General features: G+C 41.2%; 1 pseudogene; it reads left to right on the forward strand.

Annotated features, from left to right (window-relative positions):
* The first annotated feature begins 1,438 nt into the window (after positions 1 to 1,438).
* LOC112397641 (RAD52 motif-containing protein 1-like) lies at positions 1,439 to 6,432 on the forward strand (annotated as a pseudogene).
* Positions 6,433 to 7,217: the final 785 nt, after the last annotated feature.

The following is a 7,217-nucleotide window of genomic DNA, read 5'->3' on the forward strand; positions in this document are numbered from 1 at the left end:
GGCTCCCCAGTTGTGGCATGTGGGCTCCCCACTTGCAGTAGGCAGGCTCCGTTTTCTGTGGCTTGCAGGCTCCTGAAATGTGGCGTGAAAACTCTTCGTTGCAGCATACATGTGAGACCTAGTTCACTTACCAGGAATCGAACCCAGGCCCCCTGCATTGGGAGCACGGAGTCTTAACCACTGCAGCAGCACGGAAGTTCCAATTATGTGTTCTTTTATTCATTGGCAGGTATACATACTTCTTATCTTACTTCCCCTGTGCTTTTTATAAATACAGAAAAGAGAATAACATCTTAAAATAAAATGAAGGAAAGGCCTAATGCATCTGAGTTTTTCTCAGTAGCACGAAGGGAAAGGATTGCCAGCAAGAACTGTGGCAAGGTTATCCCAGATGTCAGCTGTCTCTACTACCTACGGTCTCAGAGCCTTTCTGAAGATACCTAATTGTCCAGGGCAGCTCCATTTGACTCACCGTACAGGGCCTAGCCTTCCACGTGACACTCAATATTTAAAAATTAGTCTTCATTTCTCATTCCCAGCAGGCAGCTTCAGTTGGAGAAAGTAATTTCATTTTCTTATGTACTCATTCATTCACTCAGTCAACAGACCATCACTCCTCTATTGTATGCCATGATCTATGCTTATTTCTGGTAACAAGGGAAGAATAATATATGGTTCCTTCAAGCACTTAAGGAGCTCATAAACTAGTGACAGAGGAAGATGCACAAACAAATCAATAAAGAATTAACAATGCTTTGACTTTATTTGTATTATTTGAATTTTTATGACTATATTTATATACTATACCCTGTTCAAAATGGAAATGGACATTTAAGAAAGAACTAGTGTTATAAAAACTCCGCAGTAATATGTAAGTTCTTTAGAGAGTTAAGACTGGAAATATTTGCACTCTCAAAGAAGCCTGTTAATGCAGATGAACCTCTAATTCTTTTGGTTCCTTTATTTACATTCATAGAGGTATATGTATTCCCTCTTCTAACAGTGGTTAGTAACTTGGGGAGGGGGTGCTACAGGTTAAGGTCCTAATTCAGTGGCAGGTCCATCTTATCTCCTCTTCAGGTCATATTCTCAAGCAGGAGCTACAGGATGAGACGACTAAAACAGTTCACTTCCTTTGCTTACCCCCAGCCCCATAATAGGCTTCTGCTGGGCTTCCTTGGTTCTTTCATCATTACTTTCACCACCAGAGGTCAGGGAACCTTCTGGTTAATCAGGGGTCCTGGAAATGATGCAGAAAAGTACTGACCTAAAAATAATAAATAACATTTATTTAGGGATCATTGTGAACTCATTGCTTAAAATTTCCTTACTTAATCTTCACAACCACTCTATAAAATTGGTATTGATAAATCTCAGGTATATCCAAAATGAGTCTCTATGTAGGGTTGTGATATTTTTAGGTCTTTTATGTCTTTAGGTTCATCTCTGCACCAGATCTAAGGTGGTTCAAAATAATACACTTGCCCTAAAGAGCTCCAGATGCCAAGAATTGGCAAATTACTACTTTGGGTGGGTGGTCACAAAGGATCATCAAGGTAAACTCTTTAGATTTTCTTTGACTAACCAGACTCCTTTCAACACTGAACTCCTAGACTTTAGATAGAAGAATAGAACCGGGCTATGGGGAGGAGATGTGAGAGGCTTCCACATGGAAGTATCTGAGCATTGGCCTGCCACCTAGAATTAGTGATAATCTCAATGACTTGGATGGTGGTGTCCATAATTTTCTCCAGTATTTGTATGGTATATCATAAAAAAAATAGTTGTCCATATCTAGTCATTCATTTGCAAGTCTCACTTGATTTTGAAGGGATAGCATATCTAAACTATTACCTGGGATTGCTGGAGTTTAGTACTTATTTCTAACAACAGAATATGTTGAAGTCTAGTCTTTACTTCAAAATCCTAACAGCTTCAGGAACTTTCTAACCTTGAAGAAAGAGAAAATGAAGATACTGTGCCACCACTTCAGAAGCAAAGCCTGAAGTTCTTTTGTGCTTTAGAGGTGGTGTTTCCCTTCCATGAGTGCAGGAGTCCTGGAGTTGGCATGGCTGTGGAACCTTTGCATAAGTTGGAGGAAGGTCTGTTTTCCAGTATGTAAGTGTGTGGGGAGGTGAGCGAGTGGGATTTCTCTTTTTTCCTTTCTTTCTGAAACTCCACTTTTCAGATACATCATCACCTTTTCTAAGCAACTAAAGCCCTGGGCAGAATTTTTCTGCCCGACAATATAGGTTTTTATCTTAGGCGATACCTGACAGCACCTTAAACTTTAGAATTTTAGAAATGACTACATGCCAAGAAGCTTAGGAGGAGGGAAAATGAGGAATTTTTTTTTTTTGGTTTATAATTATTTTTGTGCTAAAATAGTCCTTCAAATACACATGTCTTCTGGCCTTCAGTTATCCCAACAAAATCATTGTCTAAAGATTGAAATAAACTCTTGTGTAAATGTTCAGTCCTTTGCCTCCTACAAAAGGGCCTGAGCAGAATATGTAAATGTAGATCCCTAGAAAGGGGATTCCGATTGGTACTGAGTTTTTTCCTAGAATTCAAGGCACTTGGCCTTAGGATTTTAAGTCAGAGGCAGGGCTGTTAGCGAATGGGGTGGAGGAGGCTCCACCATTCGCCTGAGCAGGTGATGGTTGAGGAGAGGCCCGATCATCTGCACTACAACCAAATGTATCTCACTGTATGAATCCAGCCCTTTATACACACGAGAGCAGGGTCTGTAGCATTGTAGCCTCAGCTTGTGTATTTGAAATCTGTGAGTAACATGAGATTTGTGCCACGTTTTTGGTTTGCATTTCCCGTCTAGTGTATTATGAACATCCAGAATAGATCTGAGCAGTAAAAATGTGCCATTCCAGGCTATACCTACAACAGAGACATTCACCTGTACCTCAGTGTTGTGCCTGCCCTTAATCACTAAGGTTATGATGTAAGAATCACAGATGCATTTTTAGTTTAAAACATATAATCTAGAAATCAGTTATTCATATGGGCATTTTAAATTCATCTGTTTTGGTTGGATTTAGGGTCATTATCATTCCTTATGTAAAGGAAGGTAACCCAGAAGCTTGCTATTCAGAAGGTATGACAGATGCATTCCCGAAATTGCTGATTGTGGTTTTAGGTAAGACCTTTTTGATTGTCGTTGAAGTGCTTCAGTTTCAGTGAGCAAATAAACTTATTTGAAAAGTTAATTGGATGAAAATAATGGTTATCTAAAACATTACATATTCTTTCATTCACCAGATGCTTTCACAGCAGGAGTCTTATATTTGTTCTTTGTGTCATTTATGAGAAGAACGACAGCAAATATAATTGTCCCCAGTGTTTAGATGTAGAATCACTTGCCTCAGTTCATACAGAAAGTGTTTGATCCACTTCTTCCTCAATTGCTTGCTTCTCATACAGAATAGTGTAGTGATTATAAGCCTTGGACACCTGTGTTTGAGTCCTAACCTTTTCTCTTAGATTTTGTTGTTGCAATTTTAGATTTTTGTAGTCAGAGACATTTGTAGGTATTTAATATCTCTAAGCTGCAATTTCTTTATCTGCAAATAGGGTTAGTAATTGAGCTTACCACCAAATGGGAGATATTGTAAGAGTAAATGGGATGATGAATCTAAAAAGCTTAGAGCTACGCCTGAAACATAGTAAGCAGACAAAACATATTGACTGTTATTATTACTGCTGTTTTCTTGTTGAAGAGTTTATTAGACTATGTTTTTGGAATCAGTTTAATTTCAGTTTTCATTTCTGATATATTGGGTGAATATGATTCTTATATAATAATCGGCTACGTTTTTGTGAGCCTTGAAACTGGTCATGCTACTGAAGAGTGTTGATTGTGTTCCCTATCGAGTTATACAGCGGTGAGAATGTCACAGGCTGTGCCCAAAGGAAACTTTATGATTAGTAGATTCCCAGAACAGAATTGCTCCCCTGCTTCACAGCCCTGCAGGCTTAGAGACTGAGAAATCCTAGCTAAGTTGTCAGAGACCTTCTTTGCTTTTAAGAGTTGACCCTGGATTGGTCTTGGCCTTCCAGCTTGTGCAATCCTTCCAGTGAAGTTTGACTTCCCTGGTCATCAGGCACAATCTCCATCAGCTGTCAACTCTGGGTAACAACCTTTAAGAACCAAACTAAATGCCTGGGCTGTTTGTGCCTAATATGCCAAGGTACTCCTTATATGTACCAAAAACTCCTTAGACTAAAAAGCCTGGTGGCCCTTGCTTGCCTTGAGGAAAGCTGTATTGTCCAAAATGTACATGGGCCAGTTTCTGCCAGTAGAGTGTTCAAATGCTCTCTCTCTCTGTCTCCGTCTCTAAAGCTTTGTTCATTGTAACTGGTAGAATTGTGATCCCAAGGAGTAGGCACTTTTCTTGCTTCTAATAGGAAGTATCTATTATAGTCCAGTGGTATCTATCCCAGGTTTGAGCTCACTTTGACCCGCACCTAATGCCTTCCTATTTAATTGTATTGTGGTTGAACGTTTTTCTTTCCACAGCTTTTTATTTCTATGTCCTTACTCCTTAGTTCTTATTTCTAAGTTCGTAAAGTTTATGAACCAACGTTGATACTTCTTATGTATGTTTTCACAAATAGTTATAATAAAAACTGAAGTGTCAGATGAGGGAACTTCTAGGAAAATGCTCTTATTTTCTGCTTTTAGAAATCAAAAGAATGTCTAATTTTTCGGTGCTACCATTGTATACAGGAAGTTTTAGAACAAGAAAGCTTCTGGATTGATCCTTGTTAACTTGATTTCAGAAAGTGGTAAAACAGCTGTGGCATCTAGACCCTGTGAAGAGGTCACAGATGCTCCAACCGAAGAGGAACTACAGGGTTTAATTCAAGTATGTGGAGATAAAAACTCAAGGGGTACACAGCCAGTGTAGCCATAATTCAAGACAACGAGCAGGATTTCGAAGACTTCGTCCTGTCTACTCATCTCTGTCTTACTTAGGAAAAGGTGAAACTCTGAAACTGATTTTGAGGCAGGAAATTTCTAGGACTTTCCCAAGTTCCGAGCCTTGTCTCTGGCCCCTTATTTGAAGTTTGGAGAACAGGATTGAGGGCCACCAGTGTACGTCTACAGTTGTGGACACAGGAGAAGACACAGACCCTTTAGAACTCCCCTCAAATAGAATAGCAGGGATTTGGGAACAAAGTAACTATGGTCTTAAGTGTGATTATGCTACACTGTTTAAAAACTATTCATGCCTTTCAAGTAAGGTGTATTACTCAGAGCTCATATATATCTTGTGTTAAATATTTTGCCAAAGAACCTTTCTGTAAATCAGTTATATGGGTACCTCGAATTAGGGATTAAGTTGTCAATGTAATTTCTAAAAGAAAACATTAATGTACTGCATATAGGATTTTTATTTAAAAGGAGCAAAAAATGTTTTTCATACCATTAACAGCTTAATTTGGGGCAAGATTTCTGATTATTTAAGTCACCCCAATGTTGCAAAGTTTGTTTTGAAGGGAAGAAAGTAGAGAAAGAAAAGGTGGTTATGTTCTGAAAAATGAAAAAATTTTGAAAGTTTTTCCTGTACAAAATAATTATTTCATTTCAATTTAAATCAGTCAAGGAAACTTCAAACGTATCCATGTTTGGGCTTTAAGAAGTCTAGCTTCCTGTGAAATGTGAGAGGAAAGGATTCCATATTGATAGTAAAGATTTTGGAAACCTGATTATAACAACAGATCCTCTCCTAAATGAGGCCAATCTTGGAATCAGTTCCGTTTAGAAACCATTATGTGCTAGGCACTGGAAATAGGATGAAGCTCCTTCTCTCTTGGAGTTTAGGTGTTAAAGGTGTACCAGACAATTAAAAAGGACTAATATTAAATAGATTATAAAAAGGACTGTGAAGCAAGTAAACTGGGTGCTAGTTCCAGTATTTCAAGAAAATTACTTAACATGCTGACTTTAACATTCTAAGTGTCTTCTCCATATGTGCACACAGGGTAGACCTGTGGAAAGTGACACTGTAGTTTTTTCTAGATTAAGGGCTCTGTTGAGACAAGGTGGGGTGGGGGAAGTTTTCCCATGCTAATGTAAAGGGCCATTCACTTGGTTTTAGACTCTCTTTCCCAGAATGAATTGCTCACCTGCACCAAATCCCTCCTACAGAAGTTCTGGAGTCATCACTGATTCAGTGGTGACCCCCTAATCATAGAGTGGTGAATGAATCATGAGACCTGAATACTGAGAGTTTGCAGGAAATGGCAACATTTTAGCATAATTGTAAGGAGTGTCCCCCTCCTGCCACCCTAACTGGTGCTCATTTTGCAGGTCAGCTACTTTTCATGTCAGCCGTGTAGCCAAGGCAGGAAGAATGTCTCTCAGATTTCAGCTTTGAGGAGGAAGAGTTCAGATTGCCAGGAATGGACTAGCACTTTTGAATTTCCCAGAATGCCAGGTCATTTGGTTTCCTCGGGAAGCTCTGCATCCTTCCCAACGCCCCTCCACCCCTGGGCTGCTGGAGTTTGTTGAACTCGGGTCTGCAGCCCGAATCTCGCCTCATTGTTTGGGGCCAGGGTGGGCAGGGAGGGGTTTGGAAGAGGGCCTGGCAGGAGGTAATTGTCACCTTTGCAAGGGGAAGGATGGCTTGCGCCCTGGGGAGTCTGGGAAAAAGGCCCACTCTGGTTGTGCGGATTGGATCTCTGCAGGAGCCTAATAATGGTGGCGTAACTAAAGACTTCATAAATAAAGGGTGGGACGTTAGGCGGGGGCGGGGCAGGCGGTTGCTAACCTGAGCCCTCGCATCGCGGCGGTGGCATAGCAGTTCGGTTTGGCTCTGAAGGCGGATGTGGCTCCGGCTCCTCACTGGCCTGGGTCGCTGCGCTTTGGAGCCGCCGCAGGTTATGTTGCAGCTACGCCTCTGTGTCGTGGCTGCGCCCCACGTCTCTTTCTCACGTGGCAACGACGGTGGCTTCTAGTCGAGGCAGTTCAGCCTCTCGAGTGGGCCCTGGGCCCCGTCCAGGTGACACCCAACCCCGCACAGCTGAACGAGGCTTTGTCTTCACAAGCCTCAGAACCCCTCCCAAATTGCCGCATGCCCTTACATCCCTGGTAGAAGTCGGGGGTTTAATTACTTGACGTCCTCGTCTCCAGTGCAGATGTTGGCCCCGCCTCAACAGGAGTTGACTGAGACTGAGGTTCCATACCCGGACACGGA

This window comes from Neophocaena asiaeorientalis, unplaced genomic scaffold (assembly GCF_003031525.2).
Source record: "Neophocaena asiaeorientalis asiaeorientalis breed wild unplaced genomic scaffold, Neophocaena_asiaeorientalis_V1.1 scaffold4584, whole genome shotgun sequence".
NCBI classification, from domain to species: Eukaryota; Metazoa; Chordata; class Mammalia; order Artiodactyla; family Phocoenidae; genus Neophocaena; species Neophocaena asiaeorientalis.